This window comes from Drosophila miranda, assembly GCF_003369915.1.
Source record: "Drosophila miranda strain MSH22 chromosome Y unlocalized genomic scaffold, D.miranda_PacBio2.1 Contig_Y2_pilon, whole genome shotgun sequence".
In the NCBI taxonomy this organism is placed as follows: domain Eukaryota; kingdom Metazoa; phylum Arthropoda; class Insecta; order Diptera; family Drosophilidae; genus Drosophila; species Drosophila miranda.
In genome coordinates this window covers 33,300,821-33,328,487 of record NW_022881614.1, presented here as the reverse complement: position 1 = coordinate 33,328,487, position 27,667 = coordinate 33,300,821, and the positions used below count along the sequence as shown (strand labels likewise).

Below are 27,667 nucleotides of genomic sequence, written 5' to 3'. Positions count from 1 at the left end.
CCCTGCCCACATAGTTTTATCCCTTTGATGAATGAATTGACTTCAAGATAAACTACTTTTAAGTACTCCCATTTATTGCATTTTGACTAAAACAAGGTTTAAACAAAAAAAAGTCACAATGTTGTCACTTCAATGTTGCTGGTATTTGAAGACTTCTTGCTTGTCAACCGGAGTATGGGCATTTGTATACCCTATTTGGTTAATTTAACATTAGGATTATGTATCCAAACTGATTTAAAATTTAACTAATAAAGACCTTTTCTCAAAATGACATTTTTTAGACATATTCATGTATATGACGATTGTTTTGTATATATATCTCGATCCTGATACCTATTCTTGGTCCCTACAAGAAGACAATAAGCTTTAAAATATCGTTGAAATATTGAAAATAATAATAAATAATATTGAATAATATTAAAATATATTGAAAATAAATATTTTTTGCCTGGGATGACAAACATATTTACAATTCTATAACACCCATTTCCCCCAGGGTATGTGTGCATGGAATGGGACTCATTGTTGTCAACCGGTTATGACGACTAATTCCTGGTTATTCTTTCTTCCGTCGAATATTCCCAGCTATATAGATCTCTCAGTTTAGCCCAGATAATTTTATATGATTGTTTAATCAATTTTTAGCTGGCGAAAATCCTCTAGCTGAACCCTCCACGAGGGTGCCGGCTGGGCAATGGACACTGCATTACCCGGGACAAGGGTAATGCACTGTCGCTTGCTCTGTCCGGGGTAATGCAGTGTCTAGCTAAGGCTATGGTCCGGCGTCTTCCCGATTCAAGTCGGGGGAACCGAACCAGGGCCATGGCTAGAGGTGCCTGGCGGTCAGGCCTAAAACGCCCAAACGCACGGTTTGGGATGTCAACCCAAACGTCGGTGGGAAGCGTGACTGCTACCACCGGCGGGCACGGGGAGGAGCAATCCTCTCTGCGTGTCGCCAGCGGTCACACCTCAGACTTGGCGGGAGCAGGCCAAGTCAGTTGTAAAGCTACTGCCACAACAACAACAACAAAAACAACTCACTCCGCAGCCTGCAAGTTGAGCCGCACAGATGCCGTAGTCGACACAGACACGGATCTGGAGAGCGTGCTCTCTATGAGCAGGACGGAGGAAGAGAGCCTTCTCCGCTCACCGGAACCAGGCACCAGCTCCCTGCGTAGGGAAGGGCCGAAGCGTTCCAAGGAGGGGATGAAGGCCAAAGCACAATACAAAGCGGCCCTCAATATAAAAAGCCGGCTGCAAGGTAAAGTAGACATCTCCCAGGAGGAGAAGGTCAAGCTAGCCTGGGCCGAGCAGCGAGTAGAGGAGGGCCGACTACATTACGCCCAGATGCCACAGATGAGGGCGTCGAATGGCGAATATGCCAATAAGGTGGAGGAGATGATGGCCACCAAGAGGCAACGCTCGACTGAGAGTGCCATTAAAGACACTCCGGCGAGCAAGCGGCAACGCGGGCCCAAGAGTGCAGCCCCTCCACCGAAAGTGGCCAAGAAGCCATCGAAATCGAACGCGAAGGTCAGCGATGTGACCAAACGACATTTGATAGTGGCACTCATCGACCGGAGCGAGGAAAACGGCAAGATGTCAGCGGCACAGTGGAAGCTTGTGCACGCGCGTCTCGTCGACGCACTGTTTGCACACATGGAAGAAGACCCCGCGGCCCCTATGCTCACGTTCGATGGTGCTGGGTGGCTAAATGGGGTTAAGATCCTAAAGTGCAACGACGATCCAACCCTAAGGTGGCTGACGCGTACGGTCTGCCAACTGGAGGCGATGTGGGAGGGGGCCAAGCTGGAGGTTGTGGACCGGGAGCTTATCCCGTCCAAGCCTAAGGCGAAGGTACTCTTCCCCATCACAATCCAGGGAGACCGAGCGCTGAAGCTCCTTCAGCGGCAAAACGCGGACGTGCCAACGACCGATTGGAGGATCCTACACATTGGTAGCCCACTACCCAACGAGGGGGGCCAATGTGTGATCCTCCAAATAAACAAGGAGGCAGAGGATCTGCTGTATCCCAAGTTCGGGAAGATGGCGTGGGGCATGGGTAGCGTCTACCTGCGCCTCAAAAAGCGCCACCCTGAGGACAAGGACGCGCATACCCTGCAGGTAGGCGAGGTGGAAAAGGACTTAGGTCTCGAGTCCATCGTGGAGGCCGCCCAGGGTCTTGCGCTTGAGGACGAAGACGAGGAAGACGGTGACCTGACGTTAGTAGTCAACCCGTCGGATGCAAGTGAGCCAGCCACCCATGCTGAGTGTGCTGCAGCTAAACTTGCATAAAAGCAAGGTAGCGTCGGCGGAGCTCCTCATCGCCATGGAGCAAGGGCTCGCCGACATAGCTCTAGTCCAGGAGCCCTGGATTGCGACAGGCAATTCAGTGGCCGGACTAAAGTCCTCAAATCACAAACTGTTCTACGCAACATCGGTAAGCAGGAACAGAACCGTCGTACTCGTACGAAAGGGAATCCATGCTTACCTTATGTCTCATTACAGCACGGATGACCTGACGGTTGTGATGCTGGAAAGCGAGGAAAAGCGCCTTCTGGTGGCTTCCTGCTACATGGCTCACGACAGACCCGCACCACCCGACGAACTCAGGAGCCTGGTGACAGAAGCCGGCACCAAAAACTATCAACTCGTCATCGGGACGGATGCCAATGCCCACCACAATGTGTGGGGAAGCACCGACATCAATGATAGAGGTGAGTCACGCTTAGACTTTATACTTTATACTAATCTATATATAGCAAACGTCGGGGAGGAGCACACCTTCGTGGGTCCGACTTCATCCAACGTGCTAGACCTAACACTAGCAACGGGAAACAGTACTACGGTATCTAGCTGGAGGGTCCTTGAAAGACCCTCCTTCTCAGATCACAAGTACATTCAGTTTAAGTGCGACGTCAAACATTCTTCGAAGGTAATAGTCTATAGAAACCCCCGGAATACAAACTGGGAAAAGTTTAAAAAGACAGTTACTTCGAAGCTCGCGAGTCCGGGCACAGTGAAATCCGCGGAGGACATAGAGAAGTCTCTAGAGACCCTATCCAACGCGTTGCTGGACGCCTACCACACATCGTGCAAACCCTCGAGGACGAAGAAGAGGTCCAAGCCACTCTGGTGGAGCCGGGATCTCTCTCTTCAAAGGGACAACCTCAAGGAATTCTTTAAGATCGCCAAACAAGCGAACGAAGGGATCGTCTATGAGGAATACAGACTCCTACTCAGGAGCTACAAGAAGGAAATACGTAAAGCACAACGGAACTCGTGGAGGACCTTCTGCTCCAACATCGAGAAAGTACCAGAAACCGCACGGCTACGGAAGCTGCTCTCTAAGCAGCCTACCATACAAAGCCAATTAAAGCTAGATGACGGACAGTGGACAGAGGGCCGTGACGAAGCCCTAACAGCACTAATGGAGGAACATTTCCCTGGTTGCACCGAGGTCGCTGATGCCAAAGAGCACCAGGACCTAGCAACCGAGGAACAACACCCCCCAACAGATTTGTTAACCACCAAGCGAATCCACTGGGCAATAGACTCCTTTGCGGGCCACAAAAGCACCAGGACTTGACGGGATATTCCCAGCCATGATGCAGGTGACCAAAGAGGCGATTACCCCATGGCTCTCCGCAATATTCACAGCTTGTATAAGTACTGGCTATATCCCTATCCAATGGAGAACCTCGAGAGTTGTCTTCCTCCCAAAGGCAGGAAAGTGCAGCCATGCGAGTCCCAAGGACTATAGACCGATAAGCCTTACCTCCTTTATATTAAAAACGCTAGAAAAGCTGCTGGACTTACACATCAGAAATGAGGTAGGGGGACTGATGTCAACCAACCAGCATGCCTATACTAAAGGGAAATCGGTGGAGACCGCACTACATTCGGTAGTAGCTACCATTGAGAAAGCCCTTCACAATAAAAAGTATGCACTGGGAGTATTCGTGGACATCTCCGGAGCATTCAACAACGTGGCTACGGAAGCAATAACAAATTGCCTGGTAGCAACTAATACACACCCAGCAATCAACCTGTGGATAAGGAACCTCCTAGGTTGCAGACGGGTGCAATCAGAGTGGGGCACCGCTTCCATGGTGAAAGGGGCACACAGAGGCACACCCCAGGGTGGAGTCCTGTCGCCCCTCCTGTGGAATCTGGTGGTCGACGACCTCATCAAGAGATACGAAAGGAAGGCCCCAATAATAACAGCTTATGCGGACGACATAAGCATACTTATTACGGGTGTTTGCCCATCGACCCTCAGCTCACTAATGCAACGAACACTCAGGGAGATACGCGAGTGGGCGGAAGAAGTAGGACTCAGTATCAACGCGGACAAGACGGACCTCATCCTCTTTACCAAGAGGTACAAGGTACCGATATGGACCCCCCCGAAGATCAATCAAACTAGGCTAACTCCAAAAACACAAGTCAAATACCTGGGCACAGTACTGGATAGTAAACTGGCATGGAAACCCAATGTATTGGAAAGGGTGAAGAAGGCCACCATTGCGCTTTATGCATCCAAGAAGATGCTCAGCAGCACATGGGGCCTATCTCCGGCTCTGATGCATTGGATTTACATCTCGGTGGTGCGACCAACTCTGCTGTATGGAGTCTTAGTGTGGTGGCAAGCTACTGGAAAGAAAACGTATCATAAGCTTATGGAAAGGACTCAGCGACAGGCTTTGCTCTGTATTACAGGGGCGCTGAGGTCAACCCCAACAAAAGCACTCGAAACCCTACTTGGAATCGAACCCTTAGACATCCACGCCCGTCTGACTGCAGGAAAGGCAGCACAACGCGTCATCGCTTCAGGAAATATGTCGCCACAAGAATACGGGCATAGTTCAATTGGAAGGGAAATGAACAGATCAACTGATTACATGACCCCCAAACATGCCTCGACGTAAAAACAACTGCATCCTTGGGACCTGAAGACTGGAAAATCGGAAGAGACCAAACGGAGCACCTCAATATATATACGGACGGCTCCAAGATGGACGGAGGACTAGGAGCGGGCCTATACTGTACAGACCCTGAGATAAGGCTGTCATATAAGCTACCGGACCATTGTAGCATATTACAGGCAGAGGTTTTTGCCATCAGGAAAGCAGCGGAAGTCGCTCTTCTCACTGAAAGAGCACACGATGCGGTCAACCTATTCGTCTACAGCCAAGTGGCGATAAGATCCATGCAGTCGTCCGCAGTCAGTTCCAGAAATGTCTTGGCGAGCAGGGAGGCACTAGATACCCTAAGCACGACAAAGTCAGTGCGGATCTACTGGATTCCCAGCCACCGGGGCATCGAAGGGAACGAGACGGCGGACGTACTAGCTAAGGAAGGCGTCGGGCTGGCGAATACGAGAACCGAGAACGTGCCTGTCTCCCTCAGAACGCTGCAAAGCGATCTAGAAAAGCAGGCCGGATCACAAACCGAATGTAGGTGGAGGAGTACCACCGCCTGCAGAACCTCGAAAATCATGTGCAAGGAACGCAATGACAAACTCAGCCACTACCTGCTGCACCCACGGAAGGACTGCAGATTATTAGTGGGAATATTAACGGGCCATTGCCTGGCTGCGGCGCATGCAACAAAGCTAGGCATCACAAACAGAGACAGTTGTAGGAAATGTGACGAACCTGGGGCAACCGAAACCCTGGAACATCTCATCTGCAACTGTCCTGCTCTTTTAAGGGCAAGGAGGAAGTACCTGGGCGCCCCAGTGCTGGCATCACTGGAAGATGCCTCCAAGAGGACGCCACAGCAACTACTGGCCTATGCGAAAAATACCTCGATCCTCGAGGACTTCAAAACCCACTAAACACTGCCGCGACGGTTCATACCCCCCCCCCCCCCCCCCCCCCCCCCCCCCCCCCCCTAACCGACCAACTAAGGGCCATACTGGCCTATGTGGGGCCCCCTCTGAGGGCCGTCCGGGTCAACCTAACCTAACCTTAATCAATTTTAATCAGGATTAACTACTTTTAAGTACTTGAATGTTTTTTCTTTTTACAAAAATACGGCTTCAAAAAAAATGTTCAATAGTCGCAGGCTGTGACGTCAATGTTGCTGGTATTTGCAGACTCATCTCTTGTCAACCAGAGTGTGGTCATTTGTATACCCTATTTCGTGAATATTATATAAAGATACTGTTTTCCAACCTGCTTTCAAACGTAATTAGTAAAGACCTTGTCTTAGATTTCATTTTTTTTGGTCTATTCATGCATTTGATTAGGTGTTTGTAAATAAATCCTGATCCCAGTACCAGTTCTTGGTCTCTGTAGACAGACGTTGAGCTGCAAAATATCGTTTAAAACAGAGACTATCTAGTTTCTGTATTAATGATGACACACATTTCCGCAATTCTATATCATCCATTTCCCCCAGGGTATGTGTGCATGGAATTAGCAACATGTTTGTGTATGGAATGGGACTCATTGCTGCGAACCGGGTATTGCCAAAAATATCTCCCGTCGAATATTACAAGCTATATAGAGTTTTCAGCTTTGCCCACTTAGCTTTATCCCATCGATGAATACATTTTCTACAACTTTAACAACTTTAAATTGCTTGTAATGTATTTTGACTAGATCACGGTTTACAAATTAATGTTGCCGCAACATTGTATATGGAATGAGACTCATTGTTGTCAATCGGGTAAAAGAGTTCCTTACCCGATTCAAGTACGGTTATTGATACTATCGACTGGTTACGAGTGGTGCGCGCCAAATCTAACTTTTTCTAATGTGAGCGACAAGGATTTAAATGTTGTCAACCGGGCCATTACCGATTCAACTAATACGACGGTTCCCTCAATTTTGATCTTCCGTCGAATATCAGCTATATGGAAGATTTAGCCATGCCCACATAATTTTATACGATTGGTGAATCTATTTCCTACTTGATTGGCCTATTCGAAATAATTGTTTCATTCATTTCATTTAATAATCTTAAGTCTTAATAAGACTTATTAATAATAATAAATATACTAATCACTAACATCACTATCGTCACTAACGATGTCGCTGGGATTTTTTAACAGCATTTCAGTGTTCGGTTCAAAATTCTCGCAACCGTTGTTCTTCCTTAGACCTTGTCTCACATATAAAAGATTTGAAACATTTATATTCTTAAATCTATTTCTTGTATTTGTTTTTATTAAGTTCACTTCGGAGAAAATTCTTTCACATGATGCATTCGAAACTGGCAATATAAGCAGTACTTGTGCAAATTTTTATTAACTCATATCAAGTACCCTTTTTTATTTGATTGTGCTTAAAATATGGTTTGAACAAAACAGATTAAAAGAATTAAGCGTGAGTATAGAATGAAACAAAAGTGATTATTCCACAAAGAAAATATGTGCATGTCTCACAAGAAGAGAGCATTTAACCGTCTTTCAATACCAGTGATTGGATAGTAGAGATTTGCGTCTAAGTTTGAAAGTGAATGAGTGACAAGGAAAAATGTATAGACAAAGAACTTTTATTTGAAATGTGTTTGAATTTCTGCCGTTTTGGTGACACACAAGCTGGTTATCAGTTGACCTATTGATCTCCAAGATATCGATATTTATAAATATCGCTTATCCGATAAGAGTGGAATGGTGTGTGACCCAGAGTGGGTCGCTATCCATCGTATTTCTGCAGAAGCAAGCAGTGTGTATTAAACTTTAACGGTTCAAGCAGTGAACTACACTGTTATTGCAAGCAGTCCATTCAAAAATGAATTCAAATTTTAAATGAAGAAAACGGTACGTATAATATTTTATTTAAATGAAAGACAATCAGTCTTCGTGCAACAAATGTACATGGATATATGCAGCGTTTAGAATAGTTCTTCCATTCTTATTCGTTTCCATTATTCGTTTTTCTCGTTTTGTTTTTTTTTTGTTTTTCAATTATGTATTTATATTTTCATTTTATTTTGGTTGTAAGTACCGTTACGGGGGAGGGCTTTTTTTGTGGTTTTTTGTTTTTTGTGTCTGTTTGTAATTGTTATTTCTCGATTTAGTAATAGTACTTTCTTTTCTCTCGTTTCATTCGTTTCCATATAAGCGATACTATTTTGGTTCAAGTCCTTGTGGTTCTTTTTTGTATGTACATATTTAAACTAAATTATAGACTATAAATTACTAGTTTGTTTGTTTGTTTGTGTGTGTGTGTGGGTGTCGTGAATTTCGCTTTCAATTGTGCTGGTGTGTGTAAGTACAGTGTGTGCTTGTGTGTGTGTGTTATAATAAATATGTATCTCTATGTATAAGAAATGTCTTAAGAGCTAAATACATACATACAAAGCTGCTAGGCAGAGGAGTGGGTTGGGGTTCAGGGTAGAAGGTAGAGGGTAGAGTGGGGTAGTGGGGCGAAAGGGGTGACGGATTGGTAGAGGAGATAGGAGGTTGTGGGGCATAGCAGCTGCTACATATAACGGAACACTTAACTCGCGGAAATTAACTAACATGCATACACATATACATACAATATATATATATAGATATCTCGATTATACATATACAGTTAGAGTTACAGATACAGTTAAAGATACAGTTAAAGATACTGGCTAATGGCTACAGGAACTAGTGCAAACTCGTAAAGTTATAGCTGCGCACCGCCCGCCCTGTCGTGACCAGCTCCACCTTGATGTTGGCCGTGGCCGTCACCTTGGTGGTGTTGCTGTCCGAGTGCGTCGTCTCCACCGTCACCTCCGGCTGGACAACGATGCTCTGCAGTTCCGGCGGATACTGCTGCTGCTGCTGCTGCTGTGCGGCCTTGTGGTAAGCGGGTGGTGGTGCTCCATACGAAGCGGGTCGCGATCCCCCGCCATGCTGATAGTTGCTGTTGTTGAAGTTATTCGTTGTCTGTGCCGGCGGCGGTGCGGGGGCACTCCAGTCGTTGTGTATCTGGATGGAGGAGTTGCTGGACTTCCAGGACTGCGGCTCCTCCGTAATGGTCGTCAGCGAGGGATCGTTGATGTTGACGTCCTTGTGGTAGTGGTGCGCCTTCTGGCACGAACGCTTGCTGCTGCGCACAGGCAGCGGCGAGGGCGTGGATATCCTATCGGGATGCTCCAACGGCACCAGCTCCGCCTCTGGCCCCAGCATGCTCAGCAGAATGGGGAAGACCACCAGACTGTTGCAGGCCCCCACGCAGAGGACCACGATCAGCAGGAAGCAGAAGTGGCGGATGACGAACTCGAAGGGGGACGTGGAGAGCATGAAAACGGCCACCCCAGAGGTGAGCATCCCATGCACCAGTGGACCCAATGACAGCTGCATGGCCAGATGGACGCGACGTTGACGATTGCCCAACGAAGTCATAAAGCCCTAAGAAAAGGTCGAAGATTAGTCGCGGTTTTGAGCCATGTTTTAGATTGGGGACTCACCAGGGAGATGTGCACATTGAAGCAGAGCATCATGCCCACGCTCAGTATGAGTATGACAGCGGGTATGGCCGACAGCTTGATGCCCAGCAAGGTCATGGCCCCAAAGATCTGGGGCAGCGATGCCAGGACGCTGAGGATCACCAGAACGGCGGCCCAAACGGAGAGCAGCAGCAGGGAGACCAGCACCAAGGCAGCCAGCAAGACACACGCCAGGATCATGGCCAGCGAGGAGCGTAATGTCATGTACTGTTCCCAGAAGATGAATGGAATGCCTGAAGATAGATCGGTTAGCTTTCGGAAATATACTTTTTGAAGGGTTTGGACCTACCGGAGGGATAGTTGGGCAGACCAAAGCCCTCGAACTTAACGCTCAGGTCGCGTATGTGTCCGATCAGGGTTTTGATCTGCGAGGTGTCCGTCAGGCCGTGTAGATAGAAGGGCATCTGTGCGTAGACCAGGGGCAGGCTCTTGGGTATCTTCAGGTCGTACTCGTTGGGCGCATGATAATACTGACGCGGTTCTGGATACAGTTTGCCCTGCAAAATCAAATGAAGTTAGTAAATATTGCAGAGCAAATGAACGATCTAGATGGACCTACCTGAGAGGCTCCATAGGCGAAGACATCGTTGGTGGCCCAGGCAGAGAGATAGTTGTAGAAGGCCTTCGGATTGATGATGCCATCGCTGAAGACCAGCCGATTCGTCTTCACCAGCTCCTTGTCCACCGGATTGTCCACATGGCCCGTCTGCCCGATCAGCTTGTACGCCAGGATGGCATCGCTGCTGGCATTCGGGTACCACACCTCCTTGTTCAGTCGCCCGTCCCGGATCTCATCGTCGAAGATGCGCTGCAGATTGCTAAGCCAGTCGCGGAACAGCAGCAGCCAGAAGTCCGGCAGGCCCCCGTTATCGTTCTTGATCACATGCGGCACTCGGACGAAGGCGTCGTGGTAGTCCCTCAGGAGCTGCTGCTGCGTGGGGTACTCGAAATTTTCTTGCGTCACCGCGTACATGCTGTAAAAGCCGAAAAGGCGCGTCTGCGCGTCGAGGAACTTGTGCTCGTTGCTGTGCTTTGGCACCAGGTCGATGATGTCCAGGCCATCCTGCAGCTTGGTGGAGGCGTACAGACTGAAGATCAGCGCCACCAGGAAGCCCATCACGGCCAGAAATTTCACCCAGCTGCGCATCAGGAAGGGCGTGTAGTACTCGAAGGCGAAGCTGGACAGCGAGAAGGACGGCAGGGAGCTGCTGCTGCTTTTGCTGCTGGCAGAGGGGCCGCCGCTGGCGTGCTGCTCCAGAAGGGGTTCTGGGATGGTGGCTGGGGAGGCAGACCCACGCGGTTGTTGTTGCAGTTCTTCACGTGCCGTGCTCCCCGCAGGCTGTTGTTGTTGTTCATCGGCATCACTTTAGACTGCTCCTTCCACACGGGAAAGCAGCAGCAGAAAATGTCCGCCCGTCCGGCAGTGCGCCGCCGCAGATCCAAGGAGATCATGGCCGGGAAGACCAGCAGAGCCGCCGCCAGATTGAAGCACATCACTATGGCCGCCTGCAGGCAGAAGACCTTCAGCGCAGGAACCGGAATGAAGGCAGCCGCGAAGAAAGAGCCGGCCGTGCTGCAGGCGCTGAACAGGATGCTGGGTCCGACCTTCTTCAGGATCAGCTTGGTCTGCTCCTTGCGATTGCTCTCCGCATACGCCGCCGTCAGCATAAAGATATGGTCCACTCCCAGACCCAGGGCCAGGAACGGCACCACCTGGGTGCTGGACGCATTGAAGACGATCCCCATCAGGGCACACAGTCCCAGGCCAGCCGCCGTGCTGAAGCACATGAGCAGGACACCAGCAACACCCACGCTGCTTTGGCCCCGAACGGGATCCCGCCAGCGGAGGAGCGTGCAAAAGGCGTAAAGGACGGTGACGGCGACGCCGATAACGATGCTCAGGGCACTCGGATGCGAGAACTTGGCCAGGATGTCGTCCAGGGCGGCCGAGCTGAACACGTAGATGTCGTAGTTGGCCGCAATGCGGGACTGTTTGCGCAGGAGGAGCTCCACCTCAAGGGAGAAGTTCCGCTGCCACGCATTCAGCACCTCGGCGGCCTTCTCCTGGGTCCAGCCGATGTGGTGCACCTTGTAATTGTCCTCCCACTGGTCGTACATCTCCTTCTCGGTCATCAGCTGCACCACCGTCTGCAGGGCCTGGGCCTTCTTCAGGTGTCCGCTGCGATTCCGCTGCGCCCCGCCCACAATCAGCTGCTCCGGCCAGTGCATGTGCTTCGCCGCATAGCCGTAGCAGCCGCCCGACAGTATCGCCCCCACATCTGGCGGCGTGGTGCTGTTCTTGTTCGGGGCCGTCTCCGGGCAACTGGGATTCAGCGGATTGAGGCAGGGCTTCTCCATGTAGCCGCTGCCGATGGCCGCCCGTTTCAGGTACTGCTCTACGGTCTCGAAGTCGAAGCTGATCTTCTGGTCGGACATCTGCTGCTTCATGAACTGCATCACCGACGCGGGGTTCAGGGTGCTCCACATGAGGCGCTGATTGAGGCCACTGTGAGAAGGGCAGAACATCGAGGGGCAGGATTAGGTAACTGGAGGAGGGATGTTACGTTTTCTAAGGACTACTCACGGTATATTCACGGGAAACTCCGGTCCCAGCAGCTGGCTGCCCTCCCAGAAGCAATCCAACGGCGTGATGATCGAGCACGGTATCAAATGCTTTAGTATCTGCTCGATGTAGTAGTGCCCCTCAAAGGTGGGCGTCGTCGGGGAGTTGCACATGTCTCGCAGTCCCCACTCGGCGTCGTACATGTGCACCTTGACGGCGGTGGCCTTGACCAGCACTTCGAGGTGGGAGAGCAACGCCTGCGGATGCAGCACCGAGGCATTCGGATCGTGGGCCGTCTGGATGAGCAGCTGATGCGTGGAGGACTCGTCCTCGCCGATGGTCTTCTGCGTGTATGCCAGCTCCGATTCGAGGCGGCCGCCCTCCTGTATCCAGAGCTGGTGCACCTTCGAGTGAATCTGGGCGCTCTTCAGGCCCACACAGAAGGTGCTCAGCACTAGGATGGCCACGAATAGCACCTTGCCCGCATGCTTCTGCACAGAGCTGCCGAGCGTTTCGAGGTGGGACTGGAATACTGAACGCAGATAGATGGCCGTCCGGCTGCCACGCGCTTTACCCTGCAACAGAACGGAACGGAACAGAACGGAACAGAGCGGAATTAGTTTCCATGGATCAGATCTTGTCGAATTCGTCGTTTCCCTTTCGGTGGATGCCATAAATAACGCATTAAAATTATAACGAAACAGCGTGTGGCCCCGGCACAGCCATATAATTTATTTGTGTGTTTCTCGTGGCATCTGCGGCCTGGCTTTCTGGCTTTCCCTCTCTCCTTCCCTCAATTCGTGTCTGTTGCAGCGCTGCACGAAAATTGAGGCACCCCGTTCCCAAAAAATAATAATAATGAGGCGCGCGCTAACGCTAACGTCTCAATCGAAGTTTGAGTCGAACAATCATAAAAACAGTGGGTCAAGGCTGACAAAAACTGCATTGAAATATTCCTTAAAGTATATGTTTGGGTACCTCAAAGAATTAATGATATGAAAAACTAAATTGTATTCCATATTGATCCTATGCTAAATTGTCATTACAATTGCCACACAAATCAAATCCATCCAGACCCACTGTGCACACAAAGGCACACCCAGAGCTCGCAGGAACAGAACAGAACGGAACGCATTCCACCCAAAACGAGACCGAGACCGAGAAACTTCTCGAAGCTTAGCTCTCTTCTTTGGGGCCGCAGTTTATCGCTTTTCACAGATTTTTCTCCAGCCAGAACTCAGTTGAAGTGCAGGCAGGCTGTAGGTAAAAGAAAGGCCGTCATTGAGAGCCGTGGCTTTAGATGCCCTTTCATATGGAGTCCCCTAATGGCCAAGAGAGCCATACAATGGAGAGGTATTACCATTCTTTGAAAGAGTATGAAAAAGATGAGTTAATCGCGGGATAGGCTGCTGGGCAGTGGAAAGGAGAGAAGGAGCCACCTTAGAGTGCCTTTGCTGTAGGGTTTTTGAGCATTTTACGACTACCGTTAAGATAGAGCAGGAGTCACCCATAAATAATCCACGCTTAATGTCTTTGTTTGCTCTCCCTCTCCCACTCCATCCTCTCCGCCAGAGTGGGAGAGGCGGCACTTCCTGCCGACGCCACTGGCAGGAGAGAGCACATCAAACGCTGCGTGTTCGACTTTGTCGCCATTAATTAAGTCATTGGCGGCGAATCCCCTTTGAGAGACTCCGAGGCTGCCACTACGCCGCCTGTGGCGACCTGTTCGTGGAAATTTTCCATAACTTTGTTCGCTCCTCGCCGCTCCCTTTCCATTCAGCTGCTGCTTAGGTACAAGCAAGAGTGATGCAAACAAAAGAAGAGGCAACACAGTATTCTAGGAATGTGTCCGTCTCTCAGTCTGCCGCCGCCCCTATAGAGGGGAGGTATAACATTGTTGCAGTGGGCCCCGAGGGGGCAGCCACAGCTAAAAACGAGGGGGAACGTTGTGAGTTGCTGCGGACACCGCAACTCTACGGTTATACCCGATACTAAGTCAGTATGGCTCTCCTCCGGCAGACGCTGCTAATATTAAACGACACGACAAAGAGTGCGTGCGAGAGAGACAGAAAATCTGCGTAGCCACTGCAAATTGATTTGTTCCTATTGGCTATAAAAATGATCTGATCTGATCCAGATTCAGCAATCTGATAGATATGGTCATTATCTATGATTCTGCGTTTTTAGTTTTCTCGAATGTGCAATATTGTGGATGCAACAGATTTTCGTCCTTTGTGTGGGCGGAAGGGGGTGGGGCGAAATTCTGAGATATACGTTTTATAGTGAGGGCGAAATTCTGAGATATACGTTTTATAGTGAGATCTAACAGAAGTGCGGATACCAAATTTGGTTACTCTAGCCTTAATAGTCTCTGAGATTTGTGGATGCCCCAGATTTTCGTCCTTTGCGGGGGCGGAAGGGGGTGTGGCGAAATTTGGACACGAAACGGTCAAGGTCCGATATCACAGGAGTGTGGATACCAAATTTGGTTGCTCTGGCTCTTATAGGTTCTGAGATCCTTGAACTCATATTATGCAATTGGCAAAACCGACCATGAAACCTGTGTGTTAGAGAGAGACAGAGCGAGAAAGAATGAAATTGTTTTCTTGATTCTGGCTATAATAATTATACGATCTGGTTTGGATTTTACACTCTAGAACATATAGTCATTCTCTACGATTTTGCGTTTTTGGTTTTATCGTATCTTTAAAAATGTGGATGCCACAGATTTTCGTCCTTTGTGGGGCGGAAGTGGGCGGAGCGAAGTTTTGAAATATTTTTGTAGCAGTGACATATCACAGAAGTCTGGATCCAAAACATCGTTGCTCTAGCTCTTATAGTCTTTGAGCACTAGGAGCTGGAGGGGACGGACAGACGGACGGACGGACAGACGGACAGACAGACATGGCTCAATCGACTCGGCTATTGATGCTGATCAAGAATATATATATACTTTATGGGGTCGGAAACGATTCCTTCTGGACGTTACACACATCCACTTTTACCACAAATCTAATATACCCCAATACTCATTTTGAGTATCGGGTATAATAAACATAATCTAGATTTGGCCAGGTATTCATTCCAGTTCCTCTCAAACTGTGCAATTTGTTGAGACATCAACCTGGTCGCTTTTTGTTAACGCTTGTCAGCCAGCACTCTCTGTCCCTCTCGCTCTGCATCTGCAACACGATGCCCTGCTTGCACTGTGTGTGTGACACATATCATCAATCTTGTTGTTGCTGTTTTTCCTCTTCTTGATCTGCGTGCCGCTGCGGCACACACCCCCCGAGGCTGCCACTGAGGCTCGTTCTGAGGAAATGTGTCACATATTGATTTATGATCATGGCTCTTTTTCCTGAAACTGTTCCTTTGTAGTGCTCTCTCCCTCCTGGAAACGTCTTCATTAGAAATGCGCACACACCAGCCTCCGTAATCCCGCCGGACTAAGACTCCAGACGAGCTCAGGCCTCGGATTCCATGACCAAACCAATCGCGCTGAAGGCGAAATAGAGATGGGTAGAGAGAGAGAGATGCAGTGGTGCAGGTGCAGGTACAGAAGAATAGGGTACCACTTGGGATGGAAGAATAACGATGGTTTCGAAACTATGTAGCTCTGGGGTATTTATATTGATCTATAGACGATAGTATTCCTCCCTATTCTCTATAGTTTCAAAGTTCTATTAAATTTAAGAAAAACGAGGGGGAACGTTGTGAGTTGCAGCGGACACCGCAACTCTACAGTTATACCCGATACTAAGTCAGTATGGCTCTCCTCCGGCAGACGCCGCTAATATTAAACGACACGACAAAGAGTGCGTGCGAGAGAGACAGAAAATCAGTCTGAGCGTGACGTCGGGGGCTGCGTAGCCAGTGCAAATTGATTTGTTCCTTTTGGCTATAAAAATGATCTGATCTGATCCAGATTCAGCAATATGGTCATTATCTATGATTCTGCGTTTTTAGTTTTCTCGAATCTGCAATATTGTGGATGAAACAGATTTTCGTCCTTTGTGGGGGCGGAAGGGGGTGGGGCGAAATTCTGAGATATACGTTTTATAGTGGCATCTTAAAGGAGTGTGTGTACCAAATTTGGTTACTCTAGCCTTAATAGTCTTTGAGATTTGTGGATGCCTCAGATTTTCGTCCTTTGCGGGGGCGGAAGGGGGTGTGGCGAAATTTTGACACAAAATGGTCAAGGTCCGATATCACAGGAGTGTGGATACCAAATTTGGTTGCTCTGGCTCTTATAGGTTCTGAGATCCTTGAACTCATATTTTGCAATTGGCAAAACCGACCATGAAACCTGTGTGTTAGAGAGAGACAGAGCGAGAAAGAATGAAATTGTTTTCTTGATTCTGGCTATAATAATTATACGATCTGGTTGAGATTTTACACTCTAGAACATATAGTCATTCTCTACGATTTTGCGTTTCTGGTTTTATCGTATCTTTAAAAATGTGGATGCCACAGATTTTCGTCCTTTGTGGGGGCGGAAGTGGGCGGAGCGAAGTTTTGAAATATTTTTGTAGCAGTGACATATCACAGAAGTCTGGATCCAAAACATCGTTGCTCTAGCTCTTATAGTCTTTGAGCACTAGGCGCTAATAGGGACGGACAGACGAACAGACGGACAGACGGACAGACAGACAGACAGACAGGGCTCAATCGACTCGGCTATTGATGCTGATCAAGAATATATATACTTTATGGACGTTACACACATCCACCTCCACATCCATCTAATATACCCCAATATTCATTTTGAGTATCGGGTATAACAAAGTAATTATAAGTTCCCTAAAATAAAAATTTCCAATCAGCCGTCAATCAATCAAAAGAACCGACACATCATCCACCATCAAATCAAATTTCCCCTGGGCGGTGCCGGTCGGCTTGCCTTGACTAGCTTGACTACTTAATTACACGGCCCCGATTCGGCAGGGCTAGGAAACCACTCCACAAATGTGAATACAACAACTTTTCCATGCCGTTTGGAAATCTAAAATCCACTTGAGCGGGATATGGCGGGTCAAGCCATAAAATATGAGCGCACCCAGTTATGCCGCAATAAAAATCGAATGCAAAACAGCAAAAAAGAAAGAAAAAAAACAGAGTTTTTAGCATAAAATGAAATTCAATATGGCAGACCACCCAAAGGCAAAAGGCAATGAATATGAATATGAATATGAATACGAATACGAATAGTGAATGAATGTCTCTATAGAGCACCATATGTGTGGTATGTATATGGAGAATCTCTGCCATTGTCGAACCAAATTTATGGGCAACAGTTTGTCCGAAGAAAGGAAAGAAATTACAGGGAAACTTTGAAGCCCGCACCTGCTTTTCGGCGACAGGGCAGCTTTTGGATGGATGGACAAAGGATGGATGGATGGATCGGATCTGCTCTGCTCTATATATGGGACCCCTTTTTTTTATATTCATATACTTATTTATTTGCTCTATAATATATAATATACAATTTATATTTAACTAAATTTAACGGACAAGAGTATGTTGGGACTAGGGGCCCCGCGGACTGCGGTACGGCCGCAAAGCATTGCTTCGCAGTGGCGTGGACACCTACTCCGTCTGCTCCTTCCGCCTTCTCTCCAAGGACCTAAGCGTTCGGATCACGCTAGAGGCGAACTCCGCGGCCGCTTCCCACACCTTCGGGTCTGCCAGCATCAGCGGCACCAGAGTCTCGGTGCTGACCCTAGACCCTGCTGCTGTCTCCAATGTCTGACGCTCGAGGTCAAACCTGTGGCAGTCGAAGAGGACGTGGCGAGCGTCCTCCTCTATGCCTGTGCCACACTCGGGGCACCAGTCCTCTGTCTCGTGGCCGAGGCGCTTGAGGTAGCCGCGGAAGCAGCCATGTCCGCTCAATGCCTGGGTAAGGTAGAAATCCACCTGGCCGTGCTTCCTTTCAACCCAGCATGCTATGCTTGGGATGAGGGTGTGGGTCCATCGGCCTTTGGGTGAGTGGTCCCATCGAGTCTGCCATCTGTCTATGCTGGTCCTTCTGGCGGCGTCCTTAATTTCTGCTTTGGAGCGTACCTCGGCTGCACTGTCCGTCATGGCATCATGGATCTCCTTCCTCTCCCTTATCAGCTCCCTGAGCGGAACTTGCCCGGCAATGACTAACGCGGCTTCGTCTGAGATGGTCCGGAACGAGCACGCGATCCTAATGGCGCACAGTCTGTACGTTGCCTCCACTCCTCGCATGTAGCTCCTCACCTTCGCGGCTTCTGCCCACACCGGTGCGGCGTAGAGCATCTGCGACGTCACGACGCTCGTCAGCAGTTTCCTCGTTGCCTGCTTTGGCCCTCTGGTGTTTAGCAATCCTGGATAGCGCTCCCGCGGTCCCACCGGCCTTCGTGTGGACGTATTCCAGATGCTCTTTGAAGGACAGGCGCGTGTCGATGAGGACTCCAAGGTACTTGATGGACCTCTGCGATTCGATCGCGGTCCCACCAACCTGCACTCTGGCGGTCTCGACCACTATACGGCTGGATATCAGGACCGCCTCCGTTTTTTGGGCCGCCAGTTCCAGCCCCGCGGCGGCTAGCCACGCCTCGACGGCTTGTATGGCGACGTTGGCAAGCTCCTCCACTGCGGCAAGTTCCTTCGCTACCGCCACTATTGCGACGTCGTCAGCGAAACCCACCAGGTTAGTGTTGGCTGGCATCGGGAGCCGTAGGACCCCGTCGTACATGGCGTTCCAGAGCAGAGGTCCCAAAACGGAGCCCTGCGGGACTCCGGCTGAGACTTCGTATGCCCTAGAGCCCTGACATGTGTCCATTGTCAGCACCCTATTGCTGAAATGGCTGCGCGCTATATTCAGTAGGTAGCCCGGGATGTTGAAGGACCTCAGTGCCTCCTTATGTCCAGTGTCACCACCAGACAATAGGACTTGGTTCCGCCTCTCCACCTAGACCCAGCAATGGCTTCCTCCGCCGTTTGTACGACCCTCAAGATGGCGTCCAGCGTCGACATCCCTTTCCTGAACACGTATTGGTTCTGGAAGAGACCGCCTGCTGCTTCGATGGCTGCGCTCAGCCTCGCACCGATCACCCTTTCGAATACTTTTCCCATGGAGTCCAGAAGGCAGATGGGCCTGTAGGAAGAGGCCACCCCTGGCGGCTTGCCCGGCTTGGTTAATAGTAGCAGCCGTTGCCTTTTCCACCTCTCGGGGAACGTCCCCTCCTGGAGGCATTTGTTGAAAAGGCCCGCAACTTCCCTCGGGAGTAGAAGTGCCAGCTTCAACGCGCTGTTGGGGATCGCATCCAGACCCGGAGCCTTCCTAGGTATCAGGTTTCTGCCTGCCTGCAACACCTCGGCTTCCGTAACCTCGCAGATGTCGCTCGGGCTATGCTCGAACCGCAGGGAGATAGGGATCTGCCGTCCTCGAGGAACAGTGCCCTGACTATACCCTCCAGTGCCTCTGGATCTGTTGGAGCTTTACTGCCCGCGTTCAGCCTCTTCACCACCATCCTGTACGCGCCTCCCCAGGGGTCCTCTTCGGCGGCATCACACAGCTTAAGGAAGCATTCCCTCTTGCTGTTCCTTATGGCGGTCTTCAGATCCTTCCTCGCCGCTTTGTAGGTCTCGCTGCATCGGGCCAAGCGCGGTGTGCCTCTGGCTCGCTGGAGCAGCCCTCTGGCCCGGTGGCAGGTTCTACGGATAACCGCAATCGCTTCGCTCCACCAGAAAACTGGATCCTTGTTCTTTCGGAACGTCCCTCTCGGTAGCATGCTCTGGTCGCAAGCGCCATCAAGAGCGTCCGCCAATTTGGTCGCCATATCGTTGGCTCCGTCTGCATCGTTTGCAGAGTAGCTCTCAAGGGCGCTTGCGAAGGCTTGGGCCCTCAGTGTGTCCTGGCGGTACGCCTTCCTATGCCGGAACGGGGTACCTCTCGATCGGGCAAGGGTGCCCAGGGTGCATAGTATGGCCTCGTGGTCGCTGGCAGTATATACGTCGCTGATCCTCCATCGGGCGTGCCGGGCCAGCTTGCTGCTGGCATAGGTGAGATCGATGATCGACCCTACACCTGCCCTGTTGAAAGTTTGTTGGGACCCTTCGTTCAGAAGGACGACGTCCAGAGAGGTAAAAGCCTCCAACACCGTGCGGCCTCTGGCGTTTGTACGGGAGGACCCCCATTCCAGGGCCCAGGCGTTGAAGTCGCCTCCGACTACGACGTTGTTCCGTCCTCGCAGATCGCAGCTCAGCTCGTCCATAATGCGGCTGAAGGTCTCCAGTGAGAGGCTGGGTGCCAGGTAGCAGCTGTAGAACCATATGCCGCCTACATACCCTCGGACGAACCCGTCTGCCGACTTGGTGTCGCGCAATTGTGGCGCGTCGACGCCACAGAGCCACAGGGCCGCTTTGCCAGTAAAGTCCGTGGCCCAATCGCTGCTGCTGCCCACCTTATGTGGTTCGCTGAGGAGTGCCACCTCAGAGCCAAGCTCGCGCACCGTCTGCGTCAGGAGATCCTGTGCGGCCCTGCAGTGATTCAGGTTGAGTTGAATCAACTGCATGTCGTCCTGGTTTTGCCGACCCCGCTTCGCGTGGCTGGGCAGTTTTTAGTGCCTGCCTGGTGCGTGACCTCCTTCTTTCCAGCTGCTGAGCAGATGAAGCACGCAGGCTCTTTTTTGCATTCGGCAACTTTGTGCCCTTTCTCCCCGCATTTGATGCAGCAGCCACTCCTGTCCACTGTACTCTTGCAGTTCCGTGCGATATACCCGGGTTCCAGGCATCGGTAGCACCTTGGGAGTCCATCTCTTTCCCGGATCCTACATATGGTCCAGCCGATCCTCACCTTGCCGCCTTTCAGGACCGCTTGGCCCAGGGAGAAGGGCACGCTGACCACCGCCAGCTGGGACTCCGCGTATCCGCGGCGCAGACTGCGGACTCTTACTCGAGCCTCGTCAATGTTGAATTGGCGAGTTAGAGCGGCACAGATCTCCTGCTCCGTCGCGAGGGAGTCGATGTCCCGTATCTCCAATATGACCACCTTCGAGTCTTCCGTCATTGCGAGCACAGACGCTCCATCGCCGAGGACACGTGCGATGCTGGCTTTCATGCCCTCAGCACTCTCCACGCTGTCTTTTGCCACCTCCAGCAGAAGGTTGCCGTTTATGGTGCGGCGTACCTTGGAGACGCAGCTTCCCAGGTCGGAAAGCTGGTTGTCGTGTCGTCTGGTGACCATTGCCAGAACCTCGCTGTACGACTTCCCGGGGGCCTGAACTATGACCGCGTCTGGGCGAGCGCGGCGTGCTGCTCTCGGCCTCTTGGCCACCACGCTCCATTCGCTGTCCGCGATTCCGGGGCTCTTGGGCTGCCCCATGGCGCTGGTCGTCGCCACGTCTCCGTGTGGCCGCAACGGGGCCTTTTTAAGGGTCCTCTTGGTTGCGATAGCTCCTATTCGCTGCCTTGGGCGCGTAGGTGGGGTTCCCGGCTCCCCCATTGGACCTTCGGCCACGGATGGCTAGCTAAGTTTACGCCACGGTTCGGTTTGCGCTGCGGCATCTTTCCTACAGACGGTCGTTGTCTGCTGCTCCTTGTCTGCGCTCCGCGTGCTCTGTGAGCATTTCGGGCACAGGCCTTGGGCGTCGGAGCCTTTATGGGACCCCTTATGTGAGTGTGTGTGTGAGTCATGACCAGTGCAGCTTTCCCATGTTTCTCACGCAAACGTGTGCCATAAAACTTGTAGCTACCATTAAAGTTATATGCCACTTGATAACGTTTTGGAATACGAAATCCCCGACATTGCCCCGTACATTTCCGATCTTCTCGCTTACGTCTCTGTATATCTTTTGGTCTTTTTATACCCGATACTCAAAATGAGTATTGGGGTATATTAGATTTGTGGTAAAAGTGGATGTGTGTAACGTCCAGAAGGAATCGTTTCCGACCCCATAAAGTATATATATTCTTGATCAGCATCAATAGCCGAGTCGATTGAGCCATGTCTGTCTGTCCGTCTGTCCGTCTGTCCGTCCGTCCGTCTGTCCGTCCCCTTCAGCGCCTAGTGCTCAAAGACTATAAGAGCTAGAGCAACGATGTTTTGGATCCAGACTTCTGGGAAATGTCACTGCTACAAAAATATTTCAAAACTTCGCCCCGCCTACTTCCGCCCCCACAAAGGACGAAAATCTGTGGCATCCACATTTTTAAAGATACGATAAAACCAAAAACGCAGAATTGTAGAGGATGACTATATGTTTTAGAATGTAAGATCTCAACCAGATCGTATAATTATTATAGCCAGAATCAAGAAAACAATTTCATTCTTTCTCGCTCTGTCTCTCTCTAACACACAGGTTTCATGGTCGGTTTTGCCAATTGCAAAATATGAGTTCAAGGATCTCAGAACCTATAAGAGCCAGAGCAACCAAATTTGGTATCCACACTCCTGTGATATCGGACCTTGACCGTTTCGTGTCCAAATTTCGCCACACCCCCTTCCGCCCCCGCAAAGGACGAAAATCTGGGGCATCCACAAATCTCAGAGACTATTAAGGCTAGAGTAACCAAATTTGGTATCCGCACTTCTGTTAGATCTCACTATAAAACGTATATCTCAGAATTTCGCCCCCCCCCTTCCGCCCCCACAAAGGACGAAAATCCGTTTCATCAACAATATTGCAGATTCGAGAAAACTAAAAACGCAGAATCATAGATAACGACCACATCTATCAGATTGCTGAATCTGGATCAGATCGGATCATTTTTGTAGCCAAAAGCAAGAAATCCATTTGCAGTGGCTACGCAGCGCCCGACGTCACGCTCAGACTGATTTTCTGTCTCTCTCGCACGCACTCTTTGTCGTGTCGTTTAATATTAGCGGCATCTGCCGGAGGAGAGCCATACTGACTTAGTATCGGGTGTAACTGTAGAGTTGCGGTGTCCGCAGCAACTCACAACGTTCCACCTCGTTTTTTTTATACCCGATACTCAAAATGAGTATTGGGGTATATTAGATTTGTGGTGAAAATGGATGTGTGTAACGTCCAGAAGGAATCGTTTCCGACCCCATAAAGTATATATATTCTTGATCAGCATGAATAGCCGAGTCGATTGAGCCCTGTCTGTCTGTCTGTCCCTCTGTCTGTCTGTCCGTCTGTCCGTCTGTCCGTCCGTCCGTCCGTCTGTCCGTCCCCTTCAGCGCCTAGTGCTCAAAGACTATAAGAGCTAGAGCAACGATGTTTTGGATCCAGACTTCTGTGATATGTCACTGCTACAAAAATATTTCAAAACTTCGCCCCGCCCACTTCCGCCCTCACAAAGGACGAAAATATGTGGCATCCACATTTTTAAAGATACAATAAAACCAAAAACGCAAAATCGTAGAGAATGACTATATGTTCTAGAGTGTAAAATCTCAACCAGATCGTATAATTATTATAGCCAGAATCAAGAAAACAATTTTATTCTTTCTCGCTCTGTCTCTCTCTAACACACAGGTTTCATGGTCGGTTTTGCCAATTGCAAAATATGAGTTCAAGGATCTCAGAACCTATAAGAGCCAGAGCAACCAAATTTGGTATCCACACTCCTGTGATATCGGACCTTGACCGTTTCGTGTCCGAATTTCGCCACACCCCCTTCCGCCCCCGCAAAGGACGAAAATCTGTGGCATCCACAAATCTCAGAGACTATTAAGGCTAGAGTAACCAAATTTGGTATCCGCACTTCTGTTAGATCTCACTATAAAACGTATATCTCAAAATTTCGCCCCACCCCTTTCCGCTTACACAAAGGACGAAAATCTGTTGCATCCACAATATTGCAGATTCGAGAAAACTAAAAACGCAGAATCATAGATAACGACCATATCTATCAGATTGCTGAATCTGGACCAGATCAGATAATTTTTATAGCCAAAAGGAACAAATCAATTTGCAGTGGCTACGCAGCGCCCGACGTCACGCTCAGACTGATTTTCTGTCTCTCTCGCACGCACTCTTTGTCGTGTCGTTTAATATTAGCAGCGTCTGCCGGAGGAGAGCCATACTGACTTAGTATCGGGTATAACTGTAGAGTTGCGGTGTCCGCAGCAACTCACAACGTTCCCCCTCGTTCTCTTTAGTATCTGTGTGTTTTGTTGTATCTCTTTCCTGTTTGGCATTTAAATGGAGCTCTGTGTGCTTTTATTTTCACATGCCATTCACACAGCTGCGGCAGCTGTCAAACGGAATGGGAGAAGAAAAGAAAACTGCGTCACTGGGATGAAAGACGCTTTTTAAAGACTATTTTTAGTGTGAGGGGGGAGCGACAGGGTCGAGTTTGGTGCCCAGAGCTGTGTGGAGTATTTACAAGATGGAAATTTGTGGAATCCATTCGTCCCACTGTGCCAGCTAATTTATCTTTCTCCGCTCTCCACAAGGGACCACACACCCAGAAAATTGCCAACAACGAAATAGAATTTTGCCTTTTTGCACTTCGCGTGGCTGAAAGTAAATTGAATTTGCGGCAATTAAAAGAGAGGCACAACTAAATGTGAAACCGTTGAATGCAAATTATCGCCTGCCGCCGATTTATGGCGCCCCCAAAACGTGACTAGCAAGCTGTTTGCCGCATTTATTTCCATTTCATGCTCTTCTTCAGATCTTTATACCCGATACTCAAAATGAGTATTGGGGTATATTAGATTTGTGGTGAAAATGGATGTGTGTAACGTCCAGAAGGAATCGTTTCCGACCCCATAAAGTATATATATTCTTGATCAGCATCAATAGCCGAGTCGATTGAGCCATGTCTGTCTGTCCGTCCGTTCGTCCCCTTCATCGCCTAGTGCTCAAAGACTATAAGAGCTAGAGCAACGATGTTTTGGATCCAGACTTCTGTGATATGTCACTGCCACAAGAATATTTCAAAACTTCGCCCCGCTCACTTCCGCCCCCACAAAGGACAAAAATCTGTGGCATCCACAATTTTAAAGATTTGAGAAAACCAAAAACGTAGAATTGTAGAGAATGACCATATTTTTAAGACTGCGGAATTTGAATTGGATCGTATTATTATTATAGCCAGCATCAAGAAAACAATTTCATTTTTTCTCGCCCTGTCTCTCTCTAACACACACGTAGCATAGGCGGCTTTGCTTAGAGTAAAACATTAGCGCATAGATCTCAGAGACTACAAAAGCTAGAGCAACCAAATTTGGTATCCACACTCCTAATATATCGGACCGAGACGAGTTTGTTTCAAAATTTCACCACACCCCCTTCCGCCCCCGCAAAGGACGAAAATCTGGGGATATTCAAAAATCTCAGAGACTATTAAGGCTAGAGTAACCAAATTTGGTATTCGCACTCCAGTTAGATCTTACTATAAAACGTGTATCTCAAAATTTCGCCCCACCCTCTTCCGCCCACACAAAGAACGAAAATCTATTGCATCCACAATATTGCACATTCGAGAAAACTAAAAACGCAGAATCATAGATAATGACCATATCTATCAGATTGCTGAATCTGGATCAGATCAGATCATTTTTATAGCCAATAGGAACAAATCAATTTGCAGTGGCTACGCAGCGCCCGACGTGACGCTCAGACTGATTTTCTGTCTCTCTCGCACGCACTTTTTGTCGTGTTGTTTAATATTAGCGGCGTCTGCCGGAGGAGAGTTATACTGACTTAGTATCGGGTATAACCGTAGAGTTGCGGTGTCCGCAGCAACTCACAACGTTCCCCCTGGTTTTTTTTTTGAGACCGAAACCAAAAATTTGCATGCCCCTAAAATGGAATCGTTAAAAAAGGTTTGAAGGTCATTGGAGCAGTGCCTTTCAGAGCAGGGGAGAGCAGGGGAGAGAGGGAGAGCCACTGAGGTGAGAGGTAAGCCGGGGCAGAATTTTTACAGTTATGTAGCTCCAGCCAGCAGTGCCAGGTGCAAGGGAGAAACAGGGACAGCGAGAGTGACCACCACCGGCGCAGCTGTCGCGGCCTGAAATGGAGAGGGCCAAGGATCATGCAAAAGCTCTTCTGCTACAGTCTTTCGAAGAAGTATTGAAACAACACCAATTTCAATTTTATATAGAAATAATTTCCACCTGCCTAACAAGTCGCTGTAACAATTTTATTTTCTTGATTATTTCCAGACGAACCTCAAAAACTCAACAGCCCCGGGGCTACCTTTCTGACCTACCTGGCCGATTCATCTGTCCTCGCTGTCGTCACAGGTACACACACACGCACTACTCGTCCGTCCGCACAGTGGTGGTGGAGTGGAGGCTTCGCTGCCGTCCGGACCGGACCGCTCTGTCTGTCCGTTAACTGCTTTTTTAGTGAATTCCGTGATTATTGCTTGAATGTTTCTTTCCGGTATTCGAGCCCCCTCTCTTCCACTCACTCACTCGCTCGCTCGCATTCTCTGTTTCTGTTTCTGTCTCTCCCTGGCCAGTGTCACTGCGTGTCTCGTCTGCTTCTTCTTGTACCTTTTTGTGTACCTTTTTTCGTTGTTACTTTTGGTCATAAGGTTCGGCTCGGATCGGATCGGTTCGTCTCTTCTCTCCTCTGATCTCCTCGTCTCGTCTTGTCTCGTTTTCGGGCCCGGGCTCGGACCGGGCCGCGTGCTGTGTGGTCGAGTTAATGTCTTCATAATTCTTCTGATTTTTCTTCTCTCTTTTGTTGTTGCTGTTATGTCTTTCTTCGTTCGTTGCTCGTTCGTGTGGGCCGGCAGACAGACGACTGATGAAGACAATAACAGTTTTATGTGCGGCCGCTTCGAACCCCACCCCCCTCCTGGGAGCACACCTTTGCCTTTGCTTTTGCCTTTGGCCTGCACGAACCTGGCCTGGGTTCCAAGCCCAAGCTGTGGCCGAGTACATATCGTTTTTTCCGTCTTTTATTTTGAGAGTTCCAGTTCCCCGCGCCAGCTGCAGATGCCACGCACACGAACATCTCTATAGAGGTGTGTGATCTCCCTCTCTCTCTGTGTGTGTGAGTGTGTTTCGGGGGCCTCGATTCGCTTGATGAAGCTGTCAATCGTTGGGATCCCCGCGTGTGGGTGTTATGTGGACCATTGGGTATGGCTCTCGGTCTCCGGTGCTAAAAGCGAGGCGAAGCAGGATCGATAAGCTGATAATGGGTCATGGGATTACGTAAAAAGAGAGAGGGAACGAGACAGCGCGGTGGTGTTTATGAATGGAAGAACGTTATGCATAAGCGAAAACGCTGAAATCCGATTAAATATTAAGAATTTATCGAAAGGATCTCACCAATATAAATTATAGAGTAATAGAATCGAACTAAATTCGATTTATTCGATCTTCTATCTTTCTTTTATATAGAGATACCCTTTCGTATATCCCATTCTTGGAGAGTCATGTTCTGTTCGAAGGGTCCGGCCGTACAGAGAATCTGCATTTCTTGGAAGGAGTGAACATTTCTAGGCGTAGACTTCTTTTCCACGGTCCTTATCTTGTTTTGCCTTCAACACGCCCAGCATGTCGAATTACCGTTAACTTGTTAAGCACTTCCTCCCTGTGTCGGTCTCTATCGCAGTGTCGTGTCCCACTCGTGGAGTAACCGTAAGCCGGAAATGCTTGTAGGCGTGAGATATCTTCATCGACATTGTCGTCGGGGCCGGCCTTCTGGGAAGCAAGCGACGCATCGATGGATCTATTCCACCCCTGCTGAAAGGGAATGGAATGGC

The 27,667-nt window shown here is 49.4% G+C and overlaps 1 pseudogene; it reads right to left on the bottom strand.

The window, feature by feature from the left end:
* Positions 1–7,142: 7,142 nt before the first annotated feature.
* LOC117192411 overlaps positions 7,143–27,667 on the bottom strand; it is a 39,457-nt pseudogene continuing 18,932 nt past the window's right edge.